This window comes from Moschus berezovskii, chromosome 15 (genome assembly GCF_049115385.1).
Source record: "Moschus berezovskii isolate FMDL1 chromosome 15, NW_MosBer_1.0, whole genome shotgun sequence".
Taxonomy (NCBI): domain Eukaryota; kingdom Metazoa; phylum Chordata; class Mammalia; order Artiodactyla; family Moschidae; genus Moschus; species Moschus berezovskii.
The window spans coordinates 68618079-68637328 of NC_142474.1; the positions used below are offsets into that span (position 1 = coordinate 68618079).

The 19250-nt window shown below is 41.5% G+C and overlaps 1 protein-coding gene across 1 annotated transcript in view; it reads left to right on the forward strand.

The window, feature by feature from the left end:
• The first annotated feature begins 13485 nt into the window (after positions 1-13485).
• UPF2 (UPF2 regulator of nonsense mediated mRNA decay) overlaps positions 13486-19250 on the forward strand; it is a 103985-nt gene continuing 98220 nt past the window's right edge. Inside the window, exon 1 of the mRNA XM_055427587.2 lies at positions 13486-13603. The gene's annotated coding sequence lies outside the window, so the exon portion shown is untranslated. The remainder of the gene's footprint in view (positions 13604-19250) is intronic.

Genomic DNA, 19250 nt, shown 5'->3' on the forward strand with positions numbered 1-19250 from the left:
GCCCTAAAATATAACCTTAAAAAAGAGACATATTTTTTAAAATTTTACTGAAGTATGGTTGATTTACAATGCTGTGTTAATGTATGTAGTACAGCAAAGTGATTCAGTTATAGATGTATACAAATTCTCTTCCATTCGGGTTTATCATAGGATATTGAATACAGTTCCCTGTGCTACACAATAGGACCTTGTTGTTTATCTATTCTATACATAATAGTTTTCATCCCCTAATTTCAAGCTCCCAATCCTTCCTTCCCCCACCCCTCCCCCTTGGCAATTATAAATCTGTGCTCTTTGTCTGTGAGTCTATTTCTGTTTCGTAGATAAATTCATTTGTGTCATATTTTAGATTCCACTTATAAGTGATATCATATGGTATTTGTCTTTCAAAAAAAAGACATATCTGATAAAGAATTTGTATCCAAAATGTATAAAGAACCCTTAAACACAGCAATAAGAAAACAAAGGACCTAATTTTCAAAATGGGCCAAAGACTCTAACAGACAACTCACCAAAGAAGATATACAGATGGCAAATAAGTATATGAAAAGATGCTCCATATCATATGTCATTTGGGAATTGCAAATTAAAACAACAATGAAACAACAATGAGATGTTGATAGTGGGGGAGGTTGTGCAAATGTGGGGTAAGGGAGTATATGAGAAATCTTTGTGCCTTCCTCTCAATTTGCTGTGAAGTTAAAACCGCTCTAAAAAAAAACATATCAAAAAAAGAAAAATTAGATGGATACATGCATGCATGCATGAATGAAAACAAATTGTGTGGTTAATTCAGGAATCAATGGAGTTTAAAAAAAATGTTTATGGAAAAGAAGACTTTAGGCCAGATTTAAAGTCTGAAATATGTCATACTTAGAAAATATATTTGTTTAACTACATGTATAAAACATGTAACGTAGGGAATTCCCTGGCTGTCCAATGATTAGGACTTGGGGCTTCCACTGCAGGGTTCCCGGTTTCAATTCCTGGTCGGGGAACTAAGATCTCACATGTTGCAGAGCATGGCCAAAACAAAAACAAAATGTAATGTTAAAATAATAATGCTTATCATCCTACTGGCTATCTACTGTGCAAAAGACATTACCTCACAACTAAATGGCTTGAAACGACAAACCTGTATCACCTCGGGTTTTTGTAGGTCAGTATTCCAGACACAGCTTGGCTCAGGACCTCAGGCTCAAGACTGCTCCAAGGTTGTAGCCAGGCTGCAGGCTGAGATTATGATCTCACCTGAAAGCTCAAGCAAGGGAGAGTCAACTTTCATTCCATTCATTTATTTGTTGGCAGGGCTGAGGCCCTCACTGGCTGTTGGCCAGAAGCCTTCCTTGATTCTCTGCCCTGTGTCTCTCCAAGGGTAACTTTCAACATGGCAGCCAACTGCCCTTAGGAAGTGGGCAGGGGTGGGAGTAGGGTAGGATGGGGGAGATGAATCACAGTATTTTTGAAAACTAATATTAGTTGTAACATCCTGTCACCTCTGCTGTGTTATACTCACTAGAAGTTAGTCACTAAATGCAGTCTACACTCAGAAGGAGAACATTACACAAGGGCATGACGATCAGGAGAAAGGGATCCTTGAGAACCATTTTAGAGGTCACCTACTGTACCCACATGACCATTTTTAGGAAGCTTTAACTCAAGTATATGCAGTGTTTATCCTTGGCCTATCAATCATGTAATCTCTCAAGTAACTCTTGCACAGGCTGCTGTGACACTCTGCCCAAAGGATTAGAACTATGGTTGTGTGTGTTGTCCCTCAGTTGTGTCTGACTCTTTACGGACCCAAGGACTGTAGCCCACCAGGTTCCGCTGTCCATGGGATTGTATAGGCAAGAACACTGGAGTGGGTTGCCATTTCCTCTTCTAGATGCTGCATAAATAGTTCTGATGATAAAACATACCATATCATTTCAAAGAACTATAGTTACTAGCTTATTGTTTTTTCAATTAATTTCTTTAATTGGATGCTAATTACTTTACAATATTGTGGTGATTTTTGCCATATGTCAACATGAATCAGCCACTGGTGCACATGTGTCCCCCATCCTGAACCCCGCCCTTTCCCACTTCCCTCCAAACCCCATCCCTCTGGGTTGTCCCAGAGCACCGGCTTTGAGTGCCCTGCTTCATGCATGGAACTTGCACTGGTCATCTATTTTACACATTGTGATATACATGTTTCAATGACTAGCTTATTATTATTATCATTAAATTGATATTAAATCTTGGGTATGAGAGATTAATACAAAGTGACATCCCTATTTAAATGAGTCTCCCCTTTAACTAGAAAAGAGAGGAAAACACAATGGAATGGCTGTTTCTACAGCTTCTGTGGGGAAAATATAGGTGAGTATAATGTATACGGTATCCTGTCTAAAGTGTAGAAACTTCCAGAAGAAAAATAAGCTAGAAATGACACTCACTCCTTTCCCTTCCCCTTAGCAACTGGCACAAGAAGTGAGGTGATGCCAGAGGACTTCCTGAGTAATACCTTTTTTTTTCCAGCTATATTTCTCAATGTGACGATATTGTCCTGGTTTAGGAAGGGAGTCACTTTTCTTTTGAATGCTTAAATACTTGGAAGCTGTGACAAAGTGCGTTGCCAAGATTAAATTAAAATAATGAAGTTAGGGATCATAAAGTCTAATGTACTCATTTTTAAAATGAAGAATCTGAGCCACAGACAAGTTACAAATGACTTGCCCTAGTTCTATGGACATTAGCAGGGCTCTAAGACCAGATCCTGGAGAAGGCAATGGCAAGCCACTCCAGTACTCTTGCCTAGAAAATCGCATGGACAGAGGAGCCTGGTAGGCTGCAGTTCACAGGGTCACTACTAGTCGGACATGACTGAGGGACTTCACTTTCACTTTTCACTTTCACACATTGGAGAAGGAAATGGCACCCCACTCCAATGTTCTTGCCTGGAGAATCCCAGAGATGGCGGAGCCTGGTCGGCTGCCGTCTATGGGGTCACACAGAGTTGGATACGACTGAAGCGACTTAGCAGCAGCAGCAGCAGCAAGACCAGACCCATCCTAAAGGAGGTCAGTCCTGGGTCTTCATTGGAAGGACTGATGTTGAAGCTGAAACTCCAATACTTTGGCCACCTGATGTGAAGAGCTGATGCATTTGAAAAGACCCTGATGCTGGGAAAGATTGAGGGCAGGAGGAGAAGGAGACGACAGATGATGAGATGTTCGGATGGCACCACTGACTTTATGGACATGGGTTTCGGTGGACTCCGGGAGTTGGTGATGGACAGGGAGGCCTGGCGTGCTGCAGTTCATGGGGTAGCAAAGAGTCGGACATGACTGAGAACTGAACTGAACTGAAGACCAGACCCAGTTCTCTTCCTTTTGCATTTTGCTTTCATGGATATGGATTTATTGACACTATGGACTGACCCAGGCAGAGATTCTTGTTTTAGCCTATGTGTTGGTTGGTCTTGTTAGGACTAAATTATAAAATTATGTCTTTTCTTATTCTATATTCTGATTGTGTAAAATGGCCATCTGTATTAACCTGTGTATGGTATTGTACACAGTTGTATAAGGTAGAGAAAACACCCTAGAAAAGGAGGAAATATTAAATAAGACTGTGAACTTTGGAATCAGATGGTCCAGAATGGAGGTTCTATTTAGTAGCTGTATCATACTGGGCACATTATTAAACTACGTTAAGTCCTAGTTTCCCCATTTATAAAAACAAAAAAACCAGTATCTACCAAATAGAAACATTAGGTGGATAAATGCCTGATACACATTAAGAAAGAGGTGTCTATCTCTCCATTCATCCATTCAAAAGTAATTCAACTTTTTAACCACCCAGTGTTAAAAATTTTAATGGAAATCACAAAAAGGGAAATGGAATCCTATATTTGGATTGTTAAGATTTGCTATTGTTGTTGCCTGAATGCTTTAGTTGTGTCCAACTCTTTGTGACCCTATGGACTGTAGTCTGCCAGGCTTCTCTGTCATTGGGATTCTGCAGGCAAGAATACTGGAGTCAGTTGTCATTTTCTCCTCCAGGGGATCTTCCCGACCCAGGGATTGAACCCACATCTCCTGCATTGGCCAGCAGATTCTTTTACTGCTGAGCCACCTGAAAATGAAATTTCTGTCTTTAAAATATTCTGTTCTTTTCACTCTAGTTTAATCCTACATATTCCTGCATAGGTACACAGGTTTTTCTCTCTCTTCCAAGAAAATGTTTTTTGGAAAAGAAAATTATTTCTCTCTACCCTTTTAGATTAAGTACCTGGGGTGTATGAACTAGACTGACAACAGATTAACACAGGGAAAAGGTATATAAATTTAACTGATGCTTTTAATTTTGCATGAATGGGGCTACACAAAAAAGAAGTGAAAGCCCAATGAAGCAGTTAGATTCAGAAGCTTATATATCATTTTAACAAAGGGTGACTAGAGTAAAAAAGTGGTAAACTTCTGGGGCAGAAAATTGTAGGAAGGCAAATACATGAAGTAACCAATCGAACTAATATAAGATATATTACCTGTATAAACTATAGAGGAGATCAATCCTGGGTGTTCATTGGAAGGACTGATGCTAAAGCTGAAACTCCAATACTTTGGCCACCTCATGCGACAAGTTGACTCACTGGAAAAGACTCTGATGCTGGGAGGGATTGGGGGCGGGAGGAGAAGGGGAATGAGAATGAGATGGCTGGATGGCATCACCGACTCGATGGACATGAGTTTGAGTGAACTCCGGGAGTTGGTGATGGACAGGGAGGCCTGGCGTGCTGTGATTCATGGGGTCACAAAGAGTCGGACACGACTGAGCGACTGAACTGAACTGAACTGAAAGGGTTATTTTAATAAGGTTTATTTGTGTAGATTCATCTTCATGTTGGCTTTTCATCTTTAGAGCCATAAATCTCCCGGGGAGGATATTTATGGCAGTCTCCATTTCTCAAAAGTTTCTGCTTTTAGTCAGATAAAGGTAGCTCCGAGAAGTTTTTTTTTCTTCATCTGTTGACTCTTAATTGCCTTCAGCTCAAAATAATCCATAGGCCAAAATCTAAGCATATGTCGAGATAGTATATTCTAATCCTTTTCATATTCATTCATTTTTTTAAAAAAATATTGGAGTATAGTTGATTTACAATGTTGTATTCATTTACCTTTAATTCTTCTCTCAAAATGTGATTGTGGCCCCAGGACACAAAGATGAATAAGATAAAAATCATAGTCTCAAGGAGCTCACAGTCTTAATGGGAAAGCAAATACAAACAAATTACTTCAATATAATATATTGAATGTTGGAATTGAGTTGTTCAGAGACTACTGTGGGAACTCAACTAGGGACAGAGACTTAATCCAACATATGTAGGGTGGTGGTGATGAAGAATGGCTTCCCCAAAGGAATAATGCCTTTAGCGACTAGGCTGAAAACATTCATGGGAGAAAGTATTCTAGGCAAAGTCATTATATGTGCACCAAGGGAAGAGGAGGTTCAGTTCATGTGCTGTTTTGTGCTAAGTCGCTTCAGTTGTGTCTGACTCTGTGTGACCCTACGGACTATAGCCTGCCAGGCTCCTCTGTCCGTGGGATTCTCCAGGCAAGATTACTGGAGTATGTTGACATGCCCACCTCTCCTTCTCAGTATCTTCCCAAGCCAGGGATCGAACCTATGTCTCCTGCATTGGCAGATGGGTTCTTTACCATCTAGCGCCACCTCGGAAGCCCAGCTTAGTACATGCAACTTATTAACTACAGCTAGAACTCAGACCTGTGGAGAATCAGCCAGAAACTAGATATACAGGCAAGAGCTATGAAGATCTCCTGCTAAAGACTGAATTTTACCCTGTAAGTCAGTGGCTTCCAAAGTCACTTGGCACAAGGAGATATGCAAAATGATCTATTTAGGCAAAAATATTAGAACTTGTTTTTTTTTAATTTCTTCTACTTTGGGGTGTGTAGTAATATGTACAAATTTAGGTAGTAATACATATACACACAATTTATATCTATGTAAATAGACATGACTTGGGAGTGTATGCCCTCCTCCCCTCCCCATGGGATTATATGACCAGAGAAGTTTGGAGACTATTGCCATTAAAGGGTGTTTTGCACAGGAGTTAAACACTTAGATTTGTGCTTGAAACGAAGCTAAGGTCAGGAAGGGACAAAATTAAAAGTAATTAGTTAGAAGAATTAAGATTGTTGCCAATGGTGTGGGTTTGAATTGATGTTGGTCTCAACCAAGGTTGTGGCAGTGGGATACAGAGGAGGACCAAGGTAAGATCTTTTTTAAAATTTTATTTATTTTGGCCCTGCTGAGCACAGCTTGTGGATCTTAGTTCCCCTACCAAGTACTGAACTTGGGCAAAGGTAGGGAAAATGTTCTAACCACTAGACTGCTAGAGAACTCCCAAGGCAAGATCTTTTTAAGACACACTGATTTCGGGCTTTTCTGGTGGCTCAGTAGTAAAGAATCTGCTTACCAATGCAGGAGACAGAAGTTTGATCCCTGGTCTGGGAAGATCCCACATGCCATAGAGCAACTAAGCCCGTGTGCCACAACTATTGAGCCTGTGCTCCAGAGCCAAGGAGCCACAACCACTGAAGCCTGTGTGCCCTAGAGACTGTGTTCCACACGAGAAGCCACCACAAAAAGTAGCCTGGGTACAGTAACTAGAGAGTAGCCCCTACTGGCCACAACTAGAGAAAAGCCCTCACAGCAATGAAGACCCAGCACAGCCAAAAATAAATAAATAAATAAAATTTAAAAAGAAAAAAAAAAGACACTATTTGCATTTTGATAAGAGATGATAAAGGACAAAGAAACTATTAGGGAGGAATAACTTTTCCTCTATCCTCTTATGAAATGCTGGGCTGGATGAAGCACAAACAGGAATCAAGATTGCCAGGAGAAATATCAATAATCTCAGATATGCAGATGACACCACCCTTATGGCAGAAAGTGAAGAGGAACTAAAAAGCCTCTTGATGAAAGTGAAAGAGGAGAGTGAAAAAGTTAGCTTAAAGCTCAACATTCAGAAAACTAAGATCTTGGCATCTGGTCCCATCACTTCTTGGGAAATAATGGGGAAACAGTGGAAACAGTGGTGGACTTTATTTTCTTGGGCTCCAAAATCACTGCAGATGGTGACTGCAGCCATGAAATTAAAAGACGCTTACTCCTTGGAAGGAAAGTTATGACCAACCTAGACAGCATATTAAAAAGCAGAGATATTACTTTGCCAACAAAGGTCCGTCTAGTCAAGGCTATGGTTTTTCCAGTAGTCATAGATGGATGTGAGAGTTGGACTATAAAGAAAGCTGAGCACCGAAGAATTGGTGCTTTTGAACTGTGGTGTTGGAGAAGACAATTGAGAGTCCCTTGGACTGCAAGGAGATCCAACCAGTCCATCCTAAAGATCAGTCCTGGGTGTTCATTGATAGGACTGATGTTGAAGTTGAAACTCCAATACTTTGGCCACCTGATGCGAAGAACTGACTCATTTGAAAAGACCCTGATGCTGGGAAAGATTGGAGAAGGGGATGACAGAGGATGAGTTGATTGGATGGCATCACCAACTCAATGGACATGAGTTTGGGTAAACCCTGGGAGTTGGTGAGGGACAGGGAAGCCTGGCCTGCTGCAGTCCATGGGGTTGCAGAGTCAGACACGACTGAGTGACTAAATAGAAATGAATTTATGTTGTTAATGGAGACTGTGCACATTAAACTAACAAAAGACAGATTATTAAGAGAAAAGACATATAATTTTTACTTATATTTATGTGAGTTCACAGAAAAGTGAAACACAAAGCAGTTAGACTCCAGGCTTAGGTACCGTTCTAACAGAGGAAAGGGAGCTTGGGTTTCCAGGGATAACAAACTTGTGTTGTCACTAGAAAATATATGGGGGAACTAATGGGAGATAAGGATTATTTTAGCTAGAAAACTGAGTGTTGTCTCTCCATCTCTGGTGATGAGACAGTTCTTGATGCTGGGGTTGAGAGTTGGTGTAGACACTTCACAAAGGGAAATCCATGCTCTGCTTTTAGGCAGTTAAGCAGAGTTCTAGAGAACTCTTTCAGAATCTGTTGATTCTTAATCGCCTTCCTGGTGGCTCAGACAGTAAAGAATCTGCCTGCAATGCAGGAGACCCAGGTTCAATCCTTGAGTCAGATAATGGCAGGAAAAGGGAATAGCAACCCACTCTAGTATTCTTGCCTGGAAAATCCCATGGACAGAGGAGCCTGGTGGGTTACAATCCATGGGGTCATAAAGAGTCAGACAAGACTGAGCGACTAACAGTTTCACTTTCAGAACAATCCTTATGATAAACTACCACATTTCGGTGTGGCCTATGTGGTCCCCCTTGGCATCATTAACTGAAAGAATAAAAACAGAAAAAGAAACAGGTGGGATTGGAGGCCAATATGAAGTTCAATTTTGGACATTTTAGGTTTGAAGTGTATGTGGTGTATTTCATCACAACTATCTCACAGAAAAGACTTAGAAATGTAAGTCAGGAATTAAAAGAATTAAGATCAATTAGATGACAAAGGGAGAAGGCAATGGCAACCCACTCCAGTACTCTTGCCTGGAAAATGCCACTGACGGAGGAGCCTGGTAGGCTGCAGTCCATGGGGGTGCTAGGAGTCGGACACGACTGAGCGACTTCACTTTCACTTTTCACTTTCATGCATTGGAGAAGGATACAGCAACCCACTCCAGTGTTCTTAATTGGAGAATCCCAGGGACGGGGGAGCCTGGTGGGCTTCCGTCTACGGAGTCGCACAGAGTCGGACACGACTGAAGCGACTTAGCAGCAGCAACAGATGACATAGGGTGTTTTCTCACCACTTACCCATTCGTTTCCCCAAAGAATACGGAGGATGGTTATTCTACTGGGCAATAGAAGTGAAACTAGAATTAGAGATATTTACACACCTCTATCTTTATTGTTTACAGGAGGGGAGAACACAATTTCCTTTTTCTTCTCTCAGTCTTATTGGGGCATAATTGACAAAATTGTAAGAAATGTAAAACGTAAACTGAGGTGATTTGACATTTCCCCTTTCTTTTTTATCTTCCTTTTTTGTTTCTTAGCAGGATATGTAATGTTGGAGTAGTTTCCTGGTGCACCAGTTTCATACCAGTGGGAGGGCAAAGAAAGGGTGTTGAAGCCATATTTATTCAAATTGCAAAGCCATTCAGATGATAGTGTTTATTGTTAGCAAAATGATTTGGTAATAGCTAATACTCAAAGAGCATAAACTATGAACACTGTGTTAAGTGCTTTTATTTAAATCACCTCAATTACTATTCACAAAACCCTAGAAAAAAGTACTGCTATTATCACAATTTTCAAGAATAAAAAACTGTGAAGTTTGAATAGCTAGGAAATACTGGGACTAGAATTTGGATTTATGTAGTCTGACTTCAGAGATGCCAGTGTTTCCGGTTTCCCATGGTAGCTTCCAAACCAGTTCTCTTCCAAGAACTTTGATCCTGTTGGGCTTGCTTCTTCTGTCTACACCTCCTGCTATGGTAACTCTTCAGAACCACTTTCTGATGTCTGTGTCTGTCCCCATTCACTCACTCAAGGTTTGGCTCTTTTGTCAGTTTTCTTTGCAACCTGTACTCCTATCAATCTGTTAACCCCATCCATACTCACATATAAACCTCATTTCCCTTAACTTCCCTCCAAATCCAGTATAGATCCTACGATTCTTCATTCTAATTGTTCTTTTGCAAACACCCACTATACCTGTAGTTGTCTCTCTGCCATTACCCTCACTGGGAAAAAAAAAAGGCAAGCTGATTAAATCTAACTGTCCATCTATTCTGGGGATATTGGCAAATGTAGACTGGATGGTTTTAAACTCATGACCACATGGTGCTGGAGAAGACTCTTGAGAGAGTTCCTTGGACAGCAAGATTAAACCAGTCAATCCTAAAGGAAATCAACCCTGAATATTCATAGGAAGGACTGATGCTGAAGCTCCAATACTTTGGCCACCTGATTTGAAGAGCCAACTCATTGGAAAAGCCCCTTCTTCTATCAAAGGCACTCTTTCCATTTGTACTTTTTAATTTTTTGACTGTGCCACACAGTATATGAGATCCCAGTTCCCTGAGCAGGGATCGAACCTGTGCCCCCTGCAGTCGAAGCTTGGAGTCTTAACCACTGGACCACCAGGGAAGTCCCTCCACTTGTAGTTTAGATGCTATTCCTTTCCACCACCACGATTTTCCTCCTTTGCTTTTTTTTTCTCCCTCTTGCAACCCCAGTATTTCTCTGTTAGATCATTCCCATTAATAAACATTCTCTGTATTTTTCATTAAAAAATACAAAAACAACATAAAAGATACACCAACAAAATCCTCCCTGACTTCACATTCTCCATGGTTCATTTTCTACTGATCTTCAGAGTAAAATGCCTCAAATACTTGTCTTCACTTTTTTCATCTCCAATTTCAGTTCAGTTCAGTCACTCAGTTGTGTCCGACTCTTTGTGACTGAATTTAGTCAACTATTCCAATCCATGCCCACTACTTCACTGATGTGGTTCCAAAATACTCAATGTTGAGCCCCACAGTGTCAATCCAATGGGTTCTTTCCTGCCTGATGTTACCTGTTCTCTCAGTAACATTTGAGACAGTTAGCCACTTCTTCTCTAGGCTTTTACAAAGCTATACATTCCAGCTTTCCCCTCTCCGCACTGTCTCCTTTTTAGGGACTTAACCTCTATCTATATTTGGAAGTTTTTCAGGGCTTAGTCCTGGACCTTCTTCTCTTATCACATTTTCTTTGATCTCATTTTTTTCTTATGACTTTATGTATGTGTGCACTTATTGGCCACACAGCACAGCATGCGGTATCTTAGTTCCCCGACCAGGGACTGAACTTGGTCGAGAAAGTGCAGTCGTAACTAGACGACCAGGGAATTTCCCTGTTTTTTTCATATGTTATAGTTCTGTCAAGTGAAGCAGGCAAAAGAAGAATGGACATTTTTGAGAATTTTCTGAAATACTTAAATAAACTTAAAAACAATATAATTTAGCTTCAAAGAAATGGTGAAGTTTGAGTCATCACAATGCAAAAATGATGGCTTCTTCAGAGCAATGTACTCCCTGAAGGTAAGATTCAATGACATCTCCACATCAGAGGGCTTTTGGTGGTTTGCTTGACATGCTCCTCTGGAAAGAAAACAATTGGCAGCATTTTCAGTCTATGTAAAAATGTGCATTAAGGCAGTGGGATATTAGCAAAAAGAGCTTGGATTTTTGCAGTTTAGAGTTCAGTATGATAGTAGAGAATATATTTAGTTTTTTGATCTTTAATAAATTAATCTTTTGTGATTCAGTTTCTATAAAATTCAGAATACTTACCTATAGGATTATTGTGATTATTAAAATAACAAATGTAAAATATAGCAAATGCTCTTTTTTGATTCCTGTACTCACATGGTTTCTTTTTAACACCTGATGACAGGCAAAGGATTGAGAAGAAGGATTTACTGATTAACAAACAGCACAGGTGAATCTTCTTAAGGTAATCAGACAAAATGCAAAAAATTTCAAGGAGAACTTGGTGGCTTGGTGTTTTAGGACAGTTCTCTCATAAAGGCTCATCAATGATACAAAAGCAGTATTTGTCTGTCTTTCTTTTTCACTGTCCTTTAAAGGATGGGCCTATCGGTAGGTTTTTTTTTTTTTCCAAGTACAAGAAGCATCAACACTCAGTTTGGAAGAGTAACTTATGTGCTAAGAATAAATGGTCTAAGTGTAAGCAACAGATGAATAAAGAAAATGTCACACATACACACTCAAGCATAAAAAATAAGGAAACTTTGCCTTCTGCAACAACAAGATGAACTTGAAGCATTTTGTGCTTAGTGAAGGAAGTCAGACAGAGAAGTACAAATACTGTAGATTATCACTCACACGTGGAATCTAAAAAAAGAAAAGAAACTTGTAAATATAAGAGAAACAGACTCAGATACAGAGAACAAATCCATGGTTACCAATAGAGAGCTGGCAGGGGAAGGGGAAACAGAGGTAGAGGTTAAGAGGTATAAATTTTATGTACAATAAATAAGTTACAAGGACATATTATACAGCTCAGGAAATATAGCCAATATTGTGAATCACTATAAATAAAAACCGTGAACCATTATGTTGTACACCTGAATCTTATATAATATTGTAAATCAAATACACAATTTGAAAAAAGAACGGTAAGTAAAAACAGTAAATTGATACAAGTGTACAAAAGCTGAACACAAGTGAACTTAGACACGCGCAAGGATTTGAGGTGGCTAGTAGCTAATTTTGTGGGCGGAGCACCGCACGTAAAAACAAGAATGAAGACCAGTTCTGCACCTTTGTTCCTTTGGCTCCTGACCAGCCAAAGCCGGCAATACTTAACACCCAGACAGATTCTGTTAGCAAAACTTACACTTTTTCGATAAAAATCAGAGGCCTGATGCACTTATTCATCAATTTAAGAGAAAATAAGTTTAGATAAGCTGAGCCACTTTTAAAAAATTGACTTGGTTCCACATTTATAAGAAATGGCAAGACTGGCCAATTTTTTAACCTGGTGATTTCATTCAGTAATTCGCGGAGATGATGCTACTGAAAAAAACTTGCTGGTTACAACAGGGTACTTTCAAAGACCTGTATGAGAAAAGCCTTGATCCTTCTTCAGCCGTGGGTTACTTACAGACTGAACAGCTAAAACTGCTTCTAGAAGTTCCCCCACGGGACTTTCTTAAACCTAGATCCGTCCCTTACCAACTTGTACCTTCCTCACCATACATATTCTTAGCTTCTCCAGTTTTCAGCTTCCTAAATCCTCAACCTCACCGCACGAATTAGTCCAATCAAACTCTCCCTTCTTAGACTCTTATATACACTCCAGGAAACACCTCTGAGAAACACGTGGCTAAATTTGTCCTTAATGGCGCTCCGTAATTCGCTTACTCCTCCACCGCCCTTCCCCACCTCCTGTTAGCTCCGCCCCTCCCCATTCTCGCTTTCCCCCTCCGGTCTCCCTCCCCCGGCGCCTGCGCTTGCGCACCTCCAATTCAGGCGCTTTCCCTTTCCTGGCGACCAATCCACTTCCTGCCTGCGGTCCTCTGACTCCTCCTCCCCTCCGCTGAGGCCCTGGCTGGAGGTGTAGGTTATGGCTGCCCTACGAACTGCCTGTCTGAAAAATTAGCTCCTCTCCTTGAGTTTGGGCAGCTTGAAGCCGCCGCTCTGTGTGTGGCACCTATCTGGGCATTGACTCGCGATCCTTCGCTCCGGAGCTAAGCTAAGAGCGAGGGAATGCCGGCGGAAGGGAAGCCCGGACTGTTTTCGACCTGGCAATAGTGCGGACGGCTGCTTCCTTTCCGCCGTCCTCCGCCCCGCCCCCACTCGCAGCCTGGCCGCGCTGGTGAGTGGCGGACAGGAGGGCGGCGGGCGGAGGGAGGAGGGGGAGGTGAGGGAAGGCGGGCCCTCGGCTGCGAGCTGGTGGGGGGAGGGGAGGGGAGAGCCCGAGCGCTGGAGTTGGTGCTGGGAAACCCGGGGCTAATGTTGACAACAGGCTCGAGGTGAGTCCCGGGGAACCTCCTTCCCCGCCGCTCCAACGACCAGGAGGGAGCGGGGTTGGGGGACACCGGCCTGGACTCCTACTCCCCCGGGGACCCGTGAGGCGACTCGGCACCCCAGCGCTCCGGGGACGGCGAGCAGGAGACGGACCGCGGGTCCGGCGTCGTTCTCAGACCCCTCTCCTCAGGAAGCTCCCTTCAACGCGGGACGGAGGCAGGAGAGGCTGTCGAGGGGGTGCCTGCCCCGTGTGCCCGGGGTGGGCCCCGGGGCCGGGGGCGGGGAGCCCGCCGTGGCGGGCTGAAGAGGTTTGGGGGTGTGGAGGAGAGCGAGGGGAGGCTGGGGAGAGCTCTTTGGGAGCCGGGAGGGAAGCGAGGGCGAGGAAATGGGGAGGGTGTGTGTGTGTGTGGGAGGATGTGGAGCCGGGAGACCGGCCGGAGCGTGTCGGGCTCCGGCGGTGAGGGAGTGTGGGGTGCGAAGTTAGGGCTGGGGCAGGGACGGTCCGCGAAGGTGACCGTGGACCCCGGTGGGAAGGGGAGTTGTGGCGAGGGAGCGAGCGGGGCTGAGGCGTGTGGAGCGAGAGCAGGGGGTTGTGGGAGAAGAGGGCGCAGCGGACGGGGTTCGGTGGATCGGAGAGTGGTGGGCAGGCTTTTCTGGGGGGACTTCTTTTTAGTCCCATGGGTTGAGGACTTCACTTTGCCTTTATCCCGGGCTTCCCGGTCCTCCTGTTGAACTACGGAGGCGACCGCGGGGTGTTTGGTTGGAGGAGCAGAGCCAGCTTATAAGCTTGAGGGGATAGTCTGGACCGGACCGTCGGCTCTTTTGCTCTTTTAGGACTTGCACGCAGTGATGCATCAGACCTGAGGAAAGCTCTCCCTCACTTTTCCCCTTTAGCAGAGTTATTAAGTGTTTAGAAGAACTGTACCACTCATCAAGAAAACCATTTTTGAACTCTGGTGGAATTTGTAAAAACTTAGAATGAGTCCTTTATACTGAGGACGTTCTTTAAATTCAGAGACTGGGAGGTAATGCCCTTGTGCTGTTCTGCCCTTAGAACATTTTAAATGAATAACCCAAAATGAAAAGATTAAATATCATTCTTTCACTCTGGAGCATTTTCAGAGCAGTCTCATTGTGATTTCATATATAACCCATATGGTACTTTGCGGAGAAATAGCTTTAAAGGGAAACACCCCTTTCTCTGCACTCTCCCAACAGACCATTGAAAGTACCTGTTTTATTACTAAAGTAGTTTTACTTTCTTCTGGAAGTTCAGAGTATATTTAGAAAACCAAATAAAATATACAGCCCAAGGGCCAGGACACTATTTTGGGAGCTAGAAAGGTGATTTTAAAGCATGGCTTCCTTTTAAGGACTGTGTGAATGTAATTATACTGGCTTGTAAGAGCTAATCATATTCCAGTTAAAAGATAACTAATTTTTATCTTACAGACTCTATTTAATAAAGTTCTAGTTTATATTTGGAAGATTTGAGGTAAAATATTAAAGCATGAGTTTATTAAAATGTGAAATGCTAAAATTAGCATTTCACAATATAATTTAATGCTCAGTTTCATATTTGAAATGATACAAATACATACTTAATCTGAATTCTGTAGCTTGTATTTTTTACTTGGCTTTTAAAAAATATTTATTTATTTGGTTGTACCGGGTCATAGTTGGGACATGCAGGATCTTTAGCTGCACCATGTGGGATCTTTAGTTGCAACATGTGGAATCTAGTTCCCTGACCAGGGATCTGACCCTAGCCCTCAGAGTCTTAGCCACTGGATCACCAGGGAAGTCCCTACTTGACTTTTTAAGTCTTAGGGTATATAGGGGGAAAGAGCACTGGACACAGTCTCAACCCAGTCACTAATCTAGTTGTGTAATCTTGGGCAATTCAGTTCAGTTCAGTCGCTCAGTCGTGTCCGACTCTCCGCGACCCCATGAATCACAGCACGCCAGGCCTCCCTGTCCATCACCAACTCCCGGAGTACACTCAAACTCATTGTCCACAGAGTCGGTGATGCCATCCAGCCATCTCATTCTCCGTCATCCCCTTCTCCTCCTGCCCCCAACCTTTTCCAGCATCAGCAGTTCACTCTGTAAAAATTGAGAATTGGAGTAGTTAAAATCTAGTACTCCTAACTTTAAAAAGGGCTTCCCTGGTGGCTCAGAGGTTAAAGCGTCTGCCTCCAATGCGGGAGACCCGGGTTCGATCCCTGGGTCGGGAAGATCCCCTGGAGAAGGAAACGGTAACCCACTCCAGTATTCTTGCCTGGAGAATCCCATGGACGGAGAATCCCATGGACGGAGAAGCCTGGTAGGCTACAGTCCACGAGGTCGCATAGAGTTGGACACGACTGAGCGACGAAACGGAACTCTAAAAAATTCATATTTTAGGCTTAACTCTTTAGTTTCTCTGTGAAAGAGAATAAGCATTTGTTGAATGGCTCTCTCATGCTCTCTTCTAGACTTAGAGAAGTTTAAGAAGTCTGTGAGAGGGGTAGCAGTATCTCCATCTTATTGATGAATAGACTCAGAGAAGTTACATTGCCCTGTAGGTTGTAGCCCTGTAGCCCATAGCTAGCAGGTTGTAGAGTTTGCAAACTTAAAAGTCTGACTGACTTTAAAGCTCATATTATTTTCTCATAGTGCATTGCTACCTTTACATGAACCTTAAATTTTTCATCATATTTTTGTTCACTTAAATTTAGTTCCAGGTGTACTTTGGGTATATGTTTATAATATAAGGATGAAATGATTCAAAGAAGATACCACTGCCAAGACTAGAGGGTCTTGTTGAGAATCTGTTTTGCCATGTTCTAGAGCAGAATCTAATTCTTGAAAGACTGCTGCAGTTTGATACAGAAGACATTTAAAAGTCTATTAAGTATATGAGTACTGTGGAAAATCACAAAAGTTTGGGGGACTGTTGTGCTGATAAATGATGATCCTTTATAAATTTGTCAGATTCCAAGTACGTTTCTTAATGTTTTAACAGAACTTAGTGTCTAATTTTGTCTTCATAAATGAGATGTTATAAATTTTGGTACCATTCTTTTTATATTCTGAGAACTGTTCTTTCCCGTATTAGCTGAAGTGTTGCTTGTTGCTGCTTCACATCAAAAAGTACAAATTCTATATAAAACTTATTATTTTTTGTATATAATTACAGATATCCCTAAGTAAGTTTATCTGGTTACCTAGGAATTGCCTGTCCCCATATCTTTTAGCTCGAATATGCCAAAAGTTAAAACATAATGTTAAAACTACTTAACCATTATCAGGGACTCTTTCTACTCTGAGGTATGTAATTCTGAGTTGTGTAGTCAGTATCTCTTGTCAGGTTTTCTAGCTGCATCCTCTTCAGGATTCTTAATAACTTTGGTTAAGCTTTGTCACTAGCTGTAGAATTCTTGGTCAAATTACTTGGTCAGGTCTCTTTTTACTCATTTATTAAATGGGGAAAATAATACTTATCTCATGAAGATTTAAATGAGATAATGTATGTAAAATGTTTACTTTGTTAGAAGTAACTAGTAGCTATTAGTATTAGCTCTTGAAAGTTTGCTTGCGTTAGGGCAGTCAGTCAGTTTAGGGCAGTGGTGGGTGTTTAATTGAAACTGCATGAGAAGTTGATACTACATTTCCCAGGTAATATAAATATTAACACTGTCTTGCCACATAAATAAGTAGTTATGCTCTTCTACATTTTAATGTTTGTTTAAACAGGATTAACAGCCCTTTTTTGTTCAAGTTCCACAAGTTGGGTTATCTGAAGCCTTTGGGTGTCATTGTCCCAAAAAATGCATAGAACGTGGAAGTGGAGGAGAATAAAACAGAAAAGGGGAAGGAAGAGGTGGCTGAGATAAGATACAGACTATGACATGTGCCTCCAAAAATCACTGAAAGTGCTTCAGTTGGCTTAGATTGTCTTTCTGTAGTAATATTTTATTAGAGGGCTGAAATAAATGCTTTATGTTTATAAAATATTTATTACTGCAAATGTTTTGTTTGCTAACATAGTTTTTATTGATGTAATTTAAAACGTATATTGAAAATACTTGAGTACCGTGTTTAGCTTAAAAAAACCCTCGGTAGTTTAAGTAATTCTATACTTCTTAAATGGAAAGTATTTTGATTTTCTTGTGTACGACTTTCAAATGATTTAGGAGTTAAAACATGAAGTATTGTCCATAAAAGAAATGACATGAGAACACTAAGCTCTAAGTGAAGTGAAGTGAAGTCGCTCAGTCGTGTCCGACTCTTCGCGACCCCATAGACTGCAGCCTACCAGGCTCCTCTGTCCTTGGGATTTTCCCGGCAGGAGCACTGGAGTGGGTTGCCATTGCCTTCTCCCATGTAACTCTGTTGCAGCTGCTAAGTCACTTCAGTCGTGTCCGACTCTTAGCAACCCCATGGGCTGCAGCCCACCAGGCTCCTCCGTCCATGGGATTCTCCAGGCAAGAGTACTGGAGTGGGGTGCCATTGCCTCTACATGTAACTCTAGGGTTTCTAAGTAGACATGTATTTTTAGAAAAGAAAATCATGAATTTTGCTGGAGAATACATTTTTTGTTCCAGAGTTTATTTCCAGTTAACTGTATGGAGCCTGTACTATAGACCAGTGCTCTCCAATAGAACTTTCTATAATGATGAAAATGCTCTTATATCTGCACTGTCCGATGTCGTACCCACTAGCAACATGTGGAGTTGAGCACTTGGATTATGGATAGTGATGGAGAACTGAATTTCAGATTCTGTTTAATTAATTTACAGTGTAAGTAGCCATGTGTGGCTAGTGTGGTGCTTTTCAGCTGGTAGTGATTTTGCCCCCAGGGGAAATTTGGTGATGTCCGAGTAATTCTTGTTTTTTAAAACTGGGGCAGTACTACCAGCATCTCCTGTGTAGGAGGCAGGGACGCTTCGTTTACACATTGTGCAGTACATATGGTAGCCTTTCCTCCTCCCACCAGAGGACTCTTGCCCACGGTGTCAGTACTCTTGAGGCTGGGAAACCCTGGGCTGGTGGCTCTTGTATTGGCAAATATAGAACAGAATATTTAATTTATGTATTATTTATAGTAATCTTTATGTTTATAGACTAATTTTGACTACTAATAAAGAGATGAAAGGTCGAGTCTAGTTTGGGATAGTTAGCAGTTTTTGTGTTTGAAAGTTTGATACAGTTAGAGCAGTGAGATGAAATTTATTAGTCTTGTCCATTTTGTTAGTTGCTTCATAGGAGGTGAGAGCTCCTTTATGCTTCCACTTAAATACTTGTAATTGAATATTGTATGATGTAGTGTCACCAGCATCTCTTAATGGTTGTGAAGTATGGTGGGTGAAACTGTTTGAAAATGTTCTCAGTACTGAAGTATTTATGATTAAACGGTATGTCATTTAATATCAGCTGTGAAGTTGATAGTGGTTGAATGTAATGGGCACATGGAGATTCCTTATATTGTGCATTCTACTTCTTGTCGAGACTATTTCCTGACTAAAAAGTAAAAGTGCTTAGACATAAGCATAACTAATGATGATAGAATATGGAATATGATCAGTGAATTATTTTATCACTGAAATAGCATTTGTTTTGTATTTTATTTAATCTCTCACAGTTGCCAAATTGCATTCATATGTTCCA